Source organism: Leptinotarsa decemlineata, unplaced genomic scaffold, assembly GCF_025532065.1.
Source record: "Leptinotarsa decemlineata unplaced genomic scaffold, Ldec_3_MD MMD2_tig00026354_RagTag_RagTag, whole genome shotgun sequence".
Lineage (NCBI taxonomy): Eukaryota > Metazoa > Arthropoda > Insecta > Coleoptera > Chrysomelidae > Leptinotarsa > Leptinotarsa decemlineata.
Window position 1 is genome coordinate 11,361,004 of NW_027412702.1, and position 16,362 is coordinate 11,377,365.

Consider the following 16,362-nt stretch of genomic DNA (forward strand, 5'->3'; position numbering starts at 1 on the left):
CTCTCATCAGTGCAGGACAGATCCGACACAAACAGTAGTGTGCCTGGAACTCGATTAATTTGAATTGTACGTTTTTTTCATAGTTTTCGAGTTATGCATATTTTGGTGTTAATATTCATTATTATTTTAAATACTATTTTCTTTCCAGTTTGTTTGTTACGTGATCCTTATAAATTATTTTTATGCATGAAATAATGAGCTCTTTTAAACTATAGTGAGGTAAAAATTCTCATCAATTTCGAAAGTTTCACATTCTAACGTTAAATATATTTCATAGTTCCTAGATTTTTTTCAAGTTTGCGGAAGGAACCCTAAGCTTACATAATAACTGAAACAAGTGATACCTAATAGGCTATTATTTCTTGAAATAGGCCTCTAACACTACCGAAGCTGAAGTTTCCAGAGGTGGTTGTTTGTTTTTGAAATAATATTCATGCTTGTTTTGTCATTTGCAAGACCAATTTAGATACTGTCACGACTGATGAAAAACTATACTCGTAATAAGTTTTATTCGAAAGGAGATAAGTATTGTGTATATCAAATTAAAAATTCAAATAAATACATAAACGCATAGCCTAAAGAGTGTTTGAGTAATATTGTAGGGTAGGAATACATTTCACTTAATTACAATTGAATAGAGGGTGACATTCAACTCAGCAATATCGCAAAGCCACTTGTTGTCTACATTATCATGCTGCAATTGTTTTCACTTTTGGAATTATGACAAAATATATGATTATCATTGATAAGCAACATAAATAGATGTTCAAAATCACTAACAAGTGAAATATATGAACATAGTGAAATGTACGTCCAAAAAGATTTAAAATGTTGATGTGAGATATATATTAAATATAGTAAAACGTAAATCAATTCAACTTCTAACAGTGCATATTTGTTTAATATATTAGGAAAATTATACTTGAGAGATTATCTGAATATATGTATGCAGTTCAATTGGGTCCACAAATTGAAATTTTTGTGCATGAGTAAATATGCCCTCCTTCCTGTTTTTCATAATATATGGTGTATGCTCTTTTTTTTTAACGGAGATTTTGAAAATATGATCCATTATTCTCAAGACACCGATTTCAACCATTCTTCATAAAATTTTGAAGACATTTTTTTTTAAATTGGAAAATGGAAAAAATTGAAAATTATTCAACCCGATAAGGCCGAAAATTCTAATGAAAAATTTTGATGTCTCCGTTTAGGCCACCCTATATATGTGATCATCACTACACCACTTCGAGTCTCGTGGATAGATATTACAAGGATGTGATAAATCTCTCGGTAATCACGCTCAGCGCCTCTCGCTGGAAACATAACCTATATTTAAAATTAATTATCGACGTCGGTTTTATCGAGATTACCAGATTGTGAAGATTGGAACGGTGTCGGAGACGAGGGTTTGCCGGACTTGTCGGTATCGATGTTATCGACTGAACTTATTGCTGTTCAGTAAATTGTTTCTCGGTTATTGATTCAATATACTTGGTTCGCGGAAGGTGGAAAATGAGAAGGTGGAGGTTAGTGGCAGAAGAATGAGAAATGGGAGATATTGCTCTACAGAAACATATTGGTGAACTATAAGAAAAAATATTTCATCAGTTCGGATTTCCATTGTCTAATTTAATATAAATTGATTCGAAACTCTGGCCATTTAAGAAGGCCACAAGAAGCCCCGAGTCTGGTTGAGATACATAGACGACACCTTCATAATATGGAATCATGGGAATGCAGACCTAGACACTTTCCTGAAGCACATCAACAACGTAAGTCCTTCCATCACTTTCACATTGGAGAAGGAAGTCCACGACGAATTGCCTTTCATAGATGTATCGGTGAAGAGGATCGACACTAAATGGAAAACATCTGTATATCGAAAACCCACTCACACAGGACAGTATCTGAACCAGAAATCCAACCACCATAAATCGACTAGGAGAGGAATCATCAAGACTCTACTAGACCGTGCTTTCGGGCTCTGTAATACAAAGGAAGGTCTCGAAAAAGAACTAGGCATCCAGTGTGATGATAGAATAGGCTTTAGCTAGAAGACAACAAGAGCTCCACAAGGAAGAGAAGCCGCCACAACCAGTACTTGAAATTCCCTACATCAGAGGATTATCGGAAAGGATAAGAAGGATTGGATCCAAGTATAACATCAGGACCTGCCTCAGATCTGGGAACACTATCCGTAGCAGCTTCACGAAAACCAGGTCGTCAAACGCGGACTGCGATTCCAAGAATTGCATTTACCGGATACCCTGCGAGTGCGGAGAATCATACATTGGTGAAACTAAGAGGCCATTGAAAGTTCGCATTGCTGATCACAAGAAACACATACAGCGAGGAGAAACCAGCAAATCTGGAATAGCAGAGCATGTTTGGACTCATCAACATAACATCAAGTGGGCTCAAGCTGAAATCATCCACAAAGAGAAACACTGGTTTAGGAGAAAATTCAAAGAAGTCGCGTATATGTTGTCCAACAACGCATTTAGTCAAGCCAGCGTAGAGATATGTAACATATGGAAACCTCTAATCAAGCGAAAAAACGACCAATTCCTGCCAAACGGTTATCTCCCGCTAAAACCAATGAAGCGAAAAAAGTGAAGAGGGGATAGGTGAAAGCACTCGAATGACCTATAACTAGTCAGATCTCGGAGGAATAAGTCTAGTTATCACCTGAAAATGATTGTGGATACTAACAATCGAAACGTCGTGACATAACTTGGTTTGAGATATTATAATTTATATTTTTAATTTTTCGTTAATAATATTTTTTAATTTTTTTTGTTATTTTTCAGCTTTTATCAATATTTCAATTTTTTGTTTGTTTGGTTGTTGCTTGTATGCTATTTCTTTGTAATTTCAGTTTTTATTTAATAAAATTGTTATTTTCGGTTAATCTTATTGATTTTGTTAAATTTTTTTTTCAGGGTTTTCAAATCAATTTATATTAAATTAGACAATGGAAGTCCGAACTGATGAAATCAAGTCAGAAGGGCGCAAGAATGAAAATTCATCAGAAAGATGAAAAAATACTTATAAGTTATGAGAACAATGAATTATTGTTATGTATTAAATAATTGTTATTATAAAATATAAGTAAAAACCACCGTTCTTCCAATTATGACATCCGAGAAACCTTTGTGAACTTCAAATTTATATAAGCAAATAATCTGTTTTTTATATTTAATCTACATATATTTTGATTGTATTTATTGAAAACATTTTCCCTCGCCAGAACAAAAAGGATCTTTCTCGACGCGCGTTTCGATAACCAGGTTAGCATAATCAGAATAAAATAGTTTCAGGCATCTCCTGATATGCATATACAGAAGTTTATTTCAAATTCAAACTGAAAAAACCTTTCGAAACAACTACATTCACATGAATATGGAGTGACACGAAAGAAAAAAATCCTTTCGAAACAACTAATTCCATATGAACATTGAATTATACAAAAATTACTTGAATCTATGCATTTAGTTCGTGCTACAAACATTAGTAATGGAATTGCAATGGATATCATTCATAGGAACGCTACACAACGGCTACACAACGTGATGTATGAAAGAGGAATACTTGTCTTGTCACCTCATCAGCATCGTTTTGGGTTCCATTACATGCTATACATATCTTCAATTGAAAAGAGATTTATTGTAGTTATCTTTCTTCGGAAATTTCTACATTTTTTCGTTTAGCGATGCAGAAGTAGATAGCCAAAAGCTTTTTCCTAAAAAACTAGCCTCCCCTAAAAATATTTTCTCGAATGTGTTTCATAAAATGTTTTCGAGTCTTCACTATATTTCAAGGAAAGCGAAAAAGTTATAGATTTATTATTAAATTATTTGTTTGAAGAAAATGTATTTTTCTGTACATGTACAATTAGAAACGGAAACTACAACTATTACCATACATTACAACTGTCATCACAACTTCTGCAACTAAACTTACTTTCCTTGAATGTGATGGAACTTGCCGATACTTACAATAATAATATTCATTTTCTTTTTGACATGAAATGTATAGAAATAGTCAATCAGAAATAAAATAAAATACATACAAAACATTACGAAAATATCACAAAAACAAGTCACAATAAAAATACATGAAAATACATTTAACAAGAACAAATTTATATCATCTAGTGAGTTAAAACATTTTTCCAATAGAAAGTCACTTAGTCTTTTAAAAGCTTTCTTGTTGCCTTAACATTTTCGGGAAAATTGGGAAAATTTGATGTGATATTGAGTCTCTAACATATGGAATATGCCGTGTATTCAATATAATGTGAATATTGAAATTTTTATGAATTTTGTCAAAATTTTCAAATATTTAGACGCATTTGAAAATCGAATTCCTTTCAGACATACAACAAATTTGTCATCGCTCCGTCCGGTAAACAAGGTACTAACCAACCACATATTCAAAATTGGTTCAATTCCTGGTTTGAGGAAGGAAACCTTCAAATATAATCAGTGGGCATACTTGAACAGATTAACTGAAAGAACAATTTATTCAGGCCAGTCTCGACTCACCTACCACCTACGCAATTTTTATCTATCAGAAGTAAATAGAATATTTTAGAAAATAACTCATTTAATGTTACCTAATCAAGATAACTTTCCCTCTTTCTTCATATTTCATAATAATACTTAGAAATCATAATATTAATGATTTGAGTATTTTAAATACTTGACGTTTAACAATTTTATATTTTATCAACATTTTGCCTAACAACCTCACTTGACATTGTAAGTATTAACTAATTTATCATTCAAATAATATTATCCTATTCATCATCTTGTAGCTCACTGATGATGGCAGTATTCAAATGAATAACATTACAATTCATACTTACAGTAAAAATGAGTAAAAAACAATGAATTGAACATATAAATCGACGAAAGAAAGTTAAACATCAATGGATTTTTTTGGTTTGACAAATGTCATACCTTCACATAAATGTACTTTTTCAATGGGCATGATGATTTGATAATCTTTGACTCTAAAGGAAGAGTTGATTTTCATTATTATCATTGTGCTGAGATTATCAATGTCAGTTCTCTTATTCATACAATCAGAAGACATTGATTTCAACCATTTCTAGGGAAAGGCGTTTGGAAATGTTTTTTTCTGAATGTAAAATTTTGATATTGGAGTAATTTGGTTTATGTCCTGTTTCAATAGAATGTTGCGCTAATGCACATGATTTCCTATTAAGCTTTATATCACTTTTATGTGAAGTTATTCTATCTTTAAGAATTCTAGATGTTGCTCCACTATAATCCAAATTACAATTGTTACAAGGAATGTTATAAATCACATTTGACTTTTTTCTAGTATCCGTTTCATATTTCAAATTGGTATTCAAATTCTTGATAGTTTTGATATTTTTTTGGCATATTTTGATATTTTGTTCATTATAAAAAAGTTTTATGATATTTGAAGATACATTTCCAAGATTAGGTATAGATTTATGAGAAAAATTGATAGGTGAACTATTATTATATACATTTCTGTTGATTATATCGGAATTTGTATTACTGCCAGTATTGAAAATTATTTTATTGAGATATGATAGAAAATTGCAATTCACTATCGAGATAGAAAATAATCAGACCCTTCCTTTTCTTGATACAAAAGTTATCCGTAAAACTGATAATTCTTTGATCACTGATTGGTATATTAAACCTACTAATTCAGGAATATATATCATGTACAATTTTTTATTCATGAAAAATCAGTTAAAATCAATTTAATACTGTGTTTGAAAAAAATAATAGAAAAATTAGTACACCCTTTCCTCAAGCAAAAAAATCTCGGACTTCTTAGAGACATATTATTCGAAAATTCCTATCCCAAAAAACTTCTCTTTAAAATAATTTTCAATACTGGCAGTAATACAAATTCCGATATAATCAACAGATTAGTTCGCCTATCAATGTTTCTTATAAATCTATACCTAATCTTGGAAATTTATCTTCAAATATCATAAAACTTTTTCATAATGGACACAATATCAAAATATGCCAACAAAATATTAAAACTATCAAAAATTTGAATACCAAATTGAAAAATGAAACGGATACTACAAAAAAGTCAAATGTGATTTATAACATTCCTTGTAACAATTGTAATTTGGATTATATTGGAACAACATCTAGAATTCTTAAAGATAGAGTAACTTCACATAAAAATGATATAAACTTAATAGGAAATCATGTGCATTAGCGCAACATTCTATTGAAACAGGACATAAACCAAATTACTCCAATATCAGAGTTTTACATTCAGAAAAAACATTTCCAAACGCCTTTTCCTTGAAATGGTTGAAATCAGTCTTCTGATTGTATGAATAAGAGAACTGACATTGATAATCTCAGCAGTATATACAGTAACTTATTGGAACTACACTAAAAAACACAATGATAATAATGAAAATTGTATGAATCAACTCTCCCTTTAGAGTCAAAAATTATCAAATCATTATGCCCATTGAAAAATGACATTTATGTGAAGGTATGACATTTGTCAAACCAAAAAAATCCATCAATGTTTAACTTTCTTTCGTCGATTTATATGTTCAATTCATTGTTTTTTACTCATTTTTACTGTAAGTGTGAATTGTAATGTTATGTTATAGGCCCTGAAGAAGCTTCCCATCAGAAGTGAAAGCTTAGAGAAGTAAAGCAGAGTTTCGATTTTTGATTTTTTGACAGATAGACCCCGTTAATTTATTTTACTGTATATATATATATATATATATATATATATATATATATAAATATATATATATATATACAGGGTCCTGCAACAGTGGCGCGGTGTTCCATATCTCTATATAGGAAGCAGATAGGAATCTAATTTTCTATAATATTACCTTATTGCTTGAGCTCGACAAAATAAAAATATTGGCGGTCACACAGGGTGTTCGATTTTTTCTGGGCGGATCCCAACTGTGTCTTTTTAAATGGCAACCTATATTTTTTATCGCTTTTTCGGTTTCTTCATAGAAAATAAAATAAACTTTATGTATATCTGCACTTCGAAAATATTGACGGTTTTCGAGATATCTAGCATGACAGGTTTTTTTTCCAATATTCGTCACTCAGAATATTTGAAATTATAAAGTGGTGCCAAGTCCAGTTGAAATTTTTTTTTGGTCGAATATTCTACATTGGTAACTCTCTCAAACGATATATCTGAAATCGACCTGTGATATACAGGGTATGAAAAACCGCTTGCCAAATATTGTAAATGAAAATTTGCAAAATCTTCCTTATATTAAATGGAACACCCTGTATATTATTGATCCATAAGAAGCGCCAACGAAACCTCTACAAATTTCATTAAGTATTCCCTATGGCTAAGTTCAATAGTTTTTCTTAAATGAGCATTTCTTTCGAAAAATGGTCATTTTTTCAAAGCGAAATCCATTTGACGACTGATAAAAATATACGAATGATATCTTGTTTCAATTTTGTACATTAGAAGGTGTCCAAACAAATATTTTTTAACGAAATAAATGTAAGTACCTATCACTTTTTGCTAAATGGAAAATTATTTTTTCATTGGATGCAGAATTTCACTCATAAATCGTGCAATATCAAACCAAACAAGTTAAAAGAAAGAAACGTTATAAATAACTATTTTTTTCATGTTATTATATTCATTCAGAGCTTGAGTTCTAGATATTCAAATTTGTCAACTGGCAAATTACAAAACTACAAAAGGGAGAGTTTAATTAAGGTTGATAATGAAACTTTTATAAAATATGTTCAACATGTCTTCCATTTTCTTGAATGCAGAGCTGAAGTCTATGTTTGAAAGACTGTTCTACCCTGCGCAAGACAGCTGGTGTAATGCTGCGAAAAGCATTCGTTATTCTAAGTCGCATATTTTCGGGAGAAGTTGGTGGCTCAACGTAAACCATATTTTTTATGTATCCCCATAAGAAAAAATCTAGTTTCGTCAAATCTGGTGATCTAGCGGGCCACCGTACAGGCCCATTCCGTCCTATCCATTTATTGGGAAATACTTCATTTAGATGATCTCTCATTTCTGCCGAATAGTGAGCAGGTGCACCATCATGTTGTAACCACATTCTATTGCGGAGGTCAAGAGGAATATCATCTAACAAACCTGGTAAATCATTTCGTAAGAAATTGAGATACATTGCACCATTCATATGTCCCTCAAAAAAGTATGGACCAATTACATATTCTCCAATGATGCCTCCCCAGACATTTATCGACCACCTATGTTGATAATCCACCTGTCTCAATAAGTGAGGATTTTCTGTCGCATAATAATGGTAATTATGTCGATTTACAAATCCATTTTTATGGAATGTCGATTCATCCGACCATAAAATATTATTGAAAAAATATTCGTTTCGACGAATTTTGTTCATGGCCCAATTGCAAAATCTCACTCTTTTCTCGAAATCAGCATACAGTAGTTCTTGATGTAACTGAACGTGGTATGGATGCAAGCGATGTTTCTTCAATACTCGTTGCACTGATCTCTCACTTATATCCACTATTTCCCCAGTTCACAAAATGCTTCTCATAAAGATACTTAATTCTGTAGGGATCATAGAACTTCATTTCTTAAATCCAGATTCCCATCAAGATCTACCCATCGTTGTTAACGCTTATGTAATGACTGATGAAAACATTAACAAAACAGAATTATGATTTCCTGCTTCACTTCATCTGCCAGTCTCATTAAAACATCATTTCTCATTGTAATTGCTGAAGTGAGTACACCAAACCCTCAACTGTTACATTCAACATCTATCATTCACTTGTTATTGAATAATCGAATCTGCATAATTCCATGGAAGTGTGCATCCAACCAGTCGAACGTCGAATTATGAATGTTAATAACAGAAGGATAGGGGTTTGTAATCTCACCTAGGCATTGTCAAACAAAAAAAATCTTGTAAGAACATCATACATTGTACGTTAAATAAATCCCTTTGATATACATACCATCGAGTACCTGCCTGCAAAAATCGATTTTTCCTCCCTTCCGAAATCGAAAATATTTCCGATCCTACATGTTTCGGTTGGTTTTAGCGCCAAGCGCTGGCGATATTTCATTCGGCCCGAAGATAACTTCGATATGTTGCACAATAGTCTTGACGTTATTTCGATTTTTCAATTCACGAAAAATTACCTGCTACCCGACTTGGGGCATGTGCCTTACCGACAGATGCTCCCTTCGCACACACATACACATGTCTAGAAAATCCCTTTCTTGTTGTGCACTTCCATAATGCCCTTGCCATACCAGTGATTCTCAAACCTTCGCAATGATATTGGGATTGTTTGTGTCAAAAAATAGCTTCAGTAAAACTGTAGATTGGCAACTTTAGCCTATTCTGGATGTCTTACCGTTTTGATTAGCCCTACATAATAGCCCCTGAATAATTTTCAGTCATTTCAATGAGTGAACTGGATAGGTAGCATGAGACCACTCGACTCTTTCAGAGTAACATTTCTTGGAGAAAAGTAAAATACCAAAGAATGTGAAAGCTGTTAGAAACGTAGTCAGACCAACATTAATACACCAAAGTGAATCCTGTACTTGAAAAAACTGTGTTTTTGTGTTAACCAGCTGTCGCGCTCCTACGAACGACAACTCTCAGAAGTCGAAACTTGTGCGAGCTAAGGATTAATGAGGTCTTACCTTTTAACGTGTGATTCCTAACACGGGTTGGACGATAGCAAGTGAAAATCGATCGTTCAGACTGGGGCTTGAACCACCGACCAACACGGCAGTCAATTCGAGTGAGTGAACAAAGCACCCACGTCGAACGACCTGGCTACCGACCAAAGAAAAGCGTTTCCTTGGAACATTGTAAGGCATAACTAAAAGAGACAAGATGAAAAAACCAATGTTCAGAGGAATCCTGAAAATTGTACCGATCAACAAGTTTATGCAAGAAGACAATTGAGATGGATGATCCACATTTATAGAATACCACGAGATAGACAATGTTAGTGTTCGAAACAAAAGCGATACGCACAAAAAAGGTTAGTCTCAAGTTCAGAAGGACCGAACTAAATGAAACAAATCATTAAACTCAATATACACAATACAATAAATGATGAAAACAAGTTTTTATTTCTGGAACGGAGTCCTTCAATAGCAAATTTTTCACTGAAGCCGTTCCCAGAATGTTATAAGAACTTTCCTCCATCACTTGCACATTTTCATGAAAAAAAAATTAGGCACTTCGAATTCCCCACAAGTACCTTTTTCGCGTAAGTAGATGAGAACATGACTACAATGGAAATGTATGGATATGAAAATCATCATTGGTAGCTGATGGTTTTATCGAAAGACAATTCAAAAGTAAAAACATGTGAAACTATTTTCCAACAACTGAAGCAAAAAAGTTACCAACATTTCATAACATGTATACCTTTTCCTCGCTAAATGTTGATATTAATTGAAAATTCGAACTTAATTTGACTTCATTGAGATATTGATTGCAAGTATCAAAAAGATTGTTGAAATTAGTTATTATATACGTAAGTTGCACAGTCTTCTAAAAATTAATTTTTTATAAGCACATCAGTTTTTCAATCTGTAATACTATAATGTTTATTTGAGCATCATTCTCGATTTAAAATAATGAACTAATAGTAATTGTTATTATAATATAAATAATAACAATAAACAACAACAACAATAAATAACAACAGAACATCCATGAACGTGTGGTGACATAATGTTTTGGTGTGATATTGATGAATCAAATGAACTTACTTCTATTCTCAACTGAGTATACAAAAATTTCTCGAATTTATCTCGATTATATTCAATTAATTGAGAGAAAGGTATATTGGGTATAGTATTTTTTTTGAACATTGGAAATGAAATATGTTGTGTTCAGAAAAAAATTAAAAAACATACAAATTTTGTTGAATCGAAGAAATACAATTTGTGGACATTTCAAATGCCAATTATTTGCAATTTGCTGGTGATAACTCGATCGTACAAAAATGAAGATAAAAATTGAACGACGGTGTCCACCATACGTTCAGGGAATGAAGCAGATTTATTGACCAACAGATTCATTGATTGATGACCAACTTGTGGCGAGAAGAGGGTCTCCCTTCTTTGCAACGGAAACTAATGGAACGAATTTAAATTTTTTTGAGGACCTAAACAAGGAAATCCACTTGTATCTGTAGAGCTAAAAGAAAATTGTTGAATGTGCGATTTAGAATTGCCACTTGAAAATATTTTTTTCTATTGCATTTTTCGAGTGTACGTGCTAGAAATCGCATATTGAAACATAGGACCTCGTTGGAAGGTAGTATGGGAACGACCACTGGTTTGTGTAAAAATTCATTTCGACCCTTTTTTTTACAATTTTGAAACCGTCTTTCAAGACGGTTTATGTTCGATATTGTCACTTTGCAATATAAAATTAATAAAGTATACTTAAAAATTCACAAACTTGAACAAAAATCACTTGAGTTTTTGGACCTGTCATATATTCGTGAAGAAATATAGATTACGGTACTGTTGTCGCTTTAAAACATTGATTCAGAATGAATTGTTATTTGTTCTTTCTTAACGTGGAGTTAGGAGTTTTCAAACATCATTATTGATTTATTTGGTTTTGTTTATTCATCTCTGGTCCGTTTATATCATTTGTACAGAATTTGCAACATCGGGTTCCTAGGAATCAGATAATGAAAAATTAATTTAAAAAGTCATTTGGAAAAAATTAGTCAATATTCTTAGGCAACAAACAAGATGATCTCAGATTTCAATTCCTAATTAAATCTCATTTTGGCCTCGAACAAGGTTTTCCAATTGAAGTATTGCTCAAATTCAATCAAGATTTTTTTGTCATAATGGTATTCAAGGTTAATAATAACATCTGTAAAACCATTTATCAAGGTATTTACCACAGATGACACTCATTAAGACACTATGAGAGAACGCAATAAAATTGTATCATATTACCCAAGTTTTACGACATTTTTTTAACGATATTGTCTAGAAATCAGCATAGCGCATAAAATTTACATGATGGCACTTTTACATCTCATTTTCATTGTGCCGGTGCTCGAAAAAAACCGTTAGAATAAATATTCTTTGTTTTATTACTCTGGAGGGTACTAACCAGGTGATATTCCGGTACGGGCCGGTTAGAATCGAGATAAACCGGAACCTTGAAAATTCACGTCCCCTTTCCGGGCTGTAAGAGCGGTTGTTAAACCCATGGGCCCTCATTTCTTCGCATATTTACAGGTTTTTCATTGTGGTCGAACAGTTCGGAGTTGATTTAGTGGTCGTATTTCCAGAAAGGATGACAGCGCGTTGAGTTCGGATGAAACCCATATTTATTAGATTTTTTGCTCAGTATTCTCTAGTTTGTGAGCTACGATGAGATCGTCTGACCTTAGACCTAATTCGCACTTCATGTTGAAAATGACTGCACAGTATTCCCAACTGCTTGAAGACATAAGTACCTATATATTTTTCTAATATACGATTTTCATGAAATTTCATTCAATCAGTTTCAATTTGACTACCTCAAGGTTCTATACTGAGGCCCTTATATATTGGATAAACGTCAATGATTTTTCATGTCAAAGAACAACTCTAGGTGCTGACAACATACTTCTCCCCATCTCTAATAAAAACGTGAAAGAAAATAGACAATATTAAAATACTTTCCAATCGCTTAGTAATTTAATAGTGTATGTAGGAAAAACTAATTTTATGTAATACGTTGGGTCTCAAAATAAATATGAAAATAATCTACTGAATATATTTCACTTGTACAGAACGAGGTCCTAAAAAATTTGATTTGAAACGATAGAAAAAGTTACAATAATTGATGACGTAGTCCATCAGAAGCTGATCAAATACCTAACTTACAGTTAAGAGCAATAAAAACTATGAACTTTTCGAAAAATATCTATAGAGAATTAGGCATTTTAAGAGTTTCAGACTTGTATATATTAATTATTAGCGACCCACTCCGACACGAGTGCAATACTGATACTAAATGTGCCTCAGTTGGAATATTTAAATATTTTTTTTAATCGTCTGCAACATAAAACGAACCTACATACAAAATTTCAGCCTCCAAAAATATAGCGGTACGGAGAAACAGTGATAAAAAGGCAATTTCCATATGTAAACGGCCCCTTTAATCTCCAGTGGGGGCGCCCCAATTGGAATATTCAAAAATCCTCTCTTATTGCACATCTACAACATTGAACAAATCTACATACAAAATTTAAGCCTCCGAAAATATAGCGGAACGGAGAGACAGTGATGAAAAGGCAATTCTCATAGAATCGACATTTTCATGTTTGTAGCAAGTCAAGTGTGTAGGCTTTCCTAAATAAACATATAAAACAAAGAAGTACATTGTGAAAATGTAAAAATATTGAGCAACGCAGGGGTTGCGTACATACATATATAAACAAATAAATACACACCTATGATAATAGGGGTATTTACAGACTACCACAGTACAATCGTTGAGTATGTTTCATCTCGAGTAGACGTGAACTGTCCTAAAATGATCGTGGTATTCCGAGACTGAGTAAAAACATTGGTTGAGTAGCATTTCTTTGATGGCTCTTTTGAATTTGGTGGTACTAAGTTCTTTAAAGTTATTTGGCAGAGAGTTGAAAAGATTGTAATTAACAGAATTCATTTTTGATCTGGTCAAACGATAACGGCATGTTCTTACCTTGTCTGCATTTCTTGTGAAGTGTTGGTGTATGTATGTCAGACTGTTTCTCTAGCAACTGAGCATTTTTTCTGGTTTCCAGTAGCGTCTGATAAATATTTAATGTTGGCAACGGCATGATACGTGATTTTTTGAATAATGGTCTACAGTGCTCCCGGAAACCTGCACTTGCCAGTATTTTTACAGTTTTTTCTGTAGTTTGAAAATTCTCATCGAACTAGGAGAGTTTCTCCAAAGAACAACATCCTAGCTGATGTGTTAGTGGAATAATGCAAAGTACGCCATTTTTAGAATCTCACCGCTTGTTATGTTTTGCAATTGACGAAGGATATATATTGCACTAGATAGTTTATTTACGAGAAGATCTGTATGTTGATGCCAAGATGAAGTATTGTCGAGAGTAATTCCAAGTAATTTTACACTTTTGTTAGCCAAACCTACAGTGGTTAACTCACGATTTCGAGTTTTGTCACTATTCAACTTCAATTTATTTGCTAAAAACCAAGTGTTGGCTTGATTTTCAACTCCTTCCATTACTTGTGGAATGTTAGATGATTGATCACTATATATCAAAGTTATTTCATTTGCATAGAGAATGTACTTATAGGAAGACATGAAATTACATATGTCATTAACATAAATAACAAAGAACAGGGGCCCAAGTATCGAACCTTGTGGAACACCGTGCTCAACAGGTTCAAAATTTGTAAACTTTCATTTGTAATTTCATTTTTCATATGTAAAGTTACTGCGTACCTAATATAAACCTCTGAATCAGTCAGCAAATAATATTTATTAATATTGCATATAAAATACTACGTGATAGAAGATCATCGTATATTCGTTTGAGAATGTTCTTCTAGGACAAAACTACAGTAATGTCAGTTACAAATAGAAAGTGGTATAAAAACATAGTCTGAATCCTCATTTTTCATAAAATAAATTATAACAAAAACCGAAGATTTTTGACATAAAACGCCTCGATTTAGAATATGTTAATTCATTTCATTATATATCAATAAAATCTATATTACCTATAGTTGAGCATATTCTCTGTTGATCTAGAATTTTCAGATTGTGAAAAGCTTAAAACATCGAGAAACTAATAGAAAAAATATAGAGAAGTTTTTTAATAGGAAATTTAGTAAATATTGAACAGTATTTTTTTGTGAAGGAAATCAGAGCTTTTTTTATTTAATTGAAGTTTGAATTCAATTGAAATGTTTCAGTTATGAATATTTGAATAGTTCTACTTTTCACAATGCCAAGAGAACCTGTTAAGGAGTCCCAATATGCATATTATCAGGTATACAAATCCAGTCTCACAATGGCCTGTAACGTTTTAATAACACCAATGACAAGGACAAAAGACAATCAAAGATCGTTACATATGCATCGAACATCAAAGCAATTATATAATACAACAGCTGCAGCCTACACTCATTTCGATATTCAGTATGTAGCAAATAATCGAACAAAAAACGTAGCAGAACAATACCGTGAATTTCATTCAATAAATTTCGATAATAAAACAATGCAAATCTATATAAAACTTGTTCGTAACTAGACTGTGGAAAACAATAACCGTTTCTGTTCGAGTGTGACTACATTATTTGAAACTGCGACACCACGTCTTACCATAAACAGGCTTGGAAAAATAATAATAATTTGTAACTTATTTGTAATGTTGTCAACAAGTTTCCCTTCAGAAGAGAAACGAACCACATTCGCTGTGGATGAATTTTTGGAAAAAATTATTCAAACCAAAGTTATCATTATCATTTTATAACATTTACTATGTGAATTCGTTGAAAACTTTCTGTTTGTTCCTAAATGAAAGATATGAGAAATGAAACTTTCTATGTTTTTTTACCACTTTTATTTGTAGCTAACGTTACTGCAGTTTCGTCCTATACGAACATTTTCAAACTTATACAATACTTATTGTATAATAAGTAAGTAAAAACTTATACAATACATATTGTACAATAAGTAAGTAAAATGTCCATATAGGACGAAACTGCAGTAACGTTAGTTACAAAGAAATTGTTATTTTTCAAAAGGTCGCCATCTGATGATGAAAGAAAAATGATAAGAAACTCAAGTAGCTTCATGTCACGCAACTATATGGGATTGAAAAAATGGGAAATATTTTTAAATGCTTTTTTGGTTACTTCTTGCATTGAAATTTGATAATATTATTCTAATTCGATACATCCTTCACAAAAATATCTCCTTTTGTGATATTTCTATCATAAGTGATGAAAAGGTGTACTCACAAAAAATTGCCATTTTGTCTATTGGCGTTGACAAACTTAATTTTTACGAGTAATGGCTACATTTCTTGTTACTATCACTAGACTAAATTGATTTTTCAAGTTAATTTCTCATTTGCATATTTCTTCTGCAATTCATTCATTTATTTAAACTTCTTCAAATGTATATACATTTATCTTTTTGACTAGTTTATACAAAAAAATCGGAGTAACGTGAGAAGACAGCAATGAAAATAACACGATGAAAAGTCCAATATCAGATTCTGCACAATTCCTTCTTTTCCTTTCATTATTTCTGAGCCGTTTTATCTTTCGTTGTTGAACTGGAAG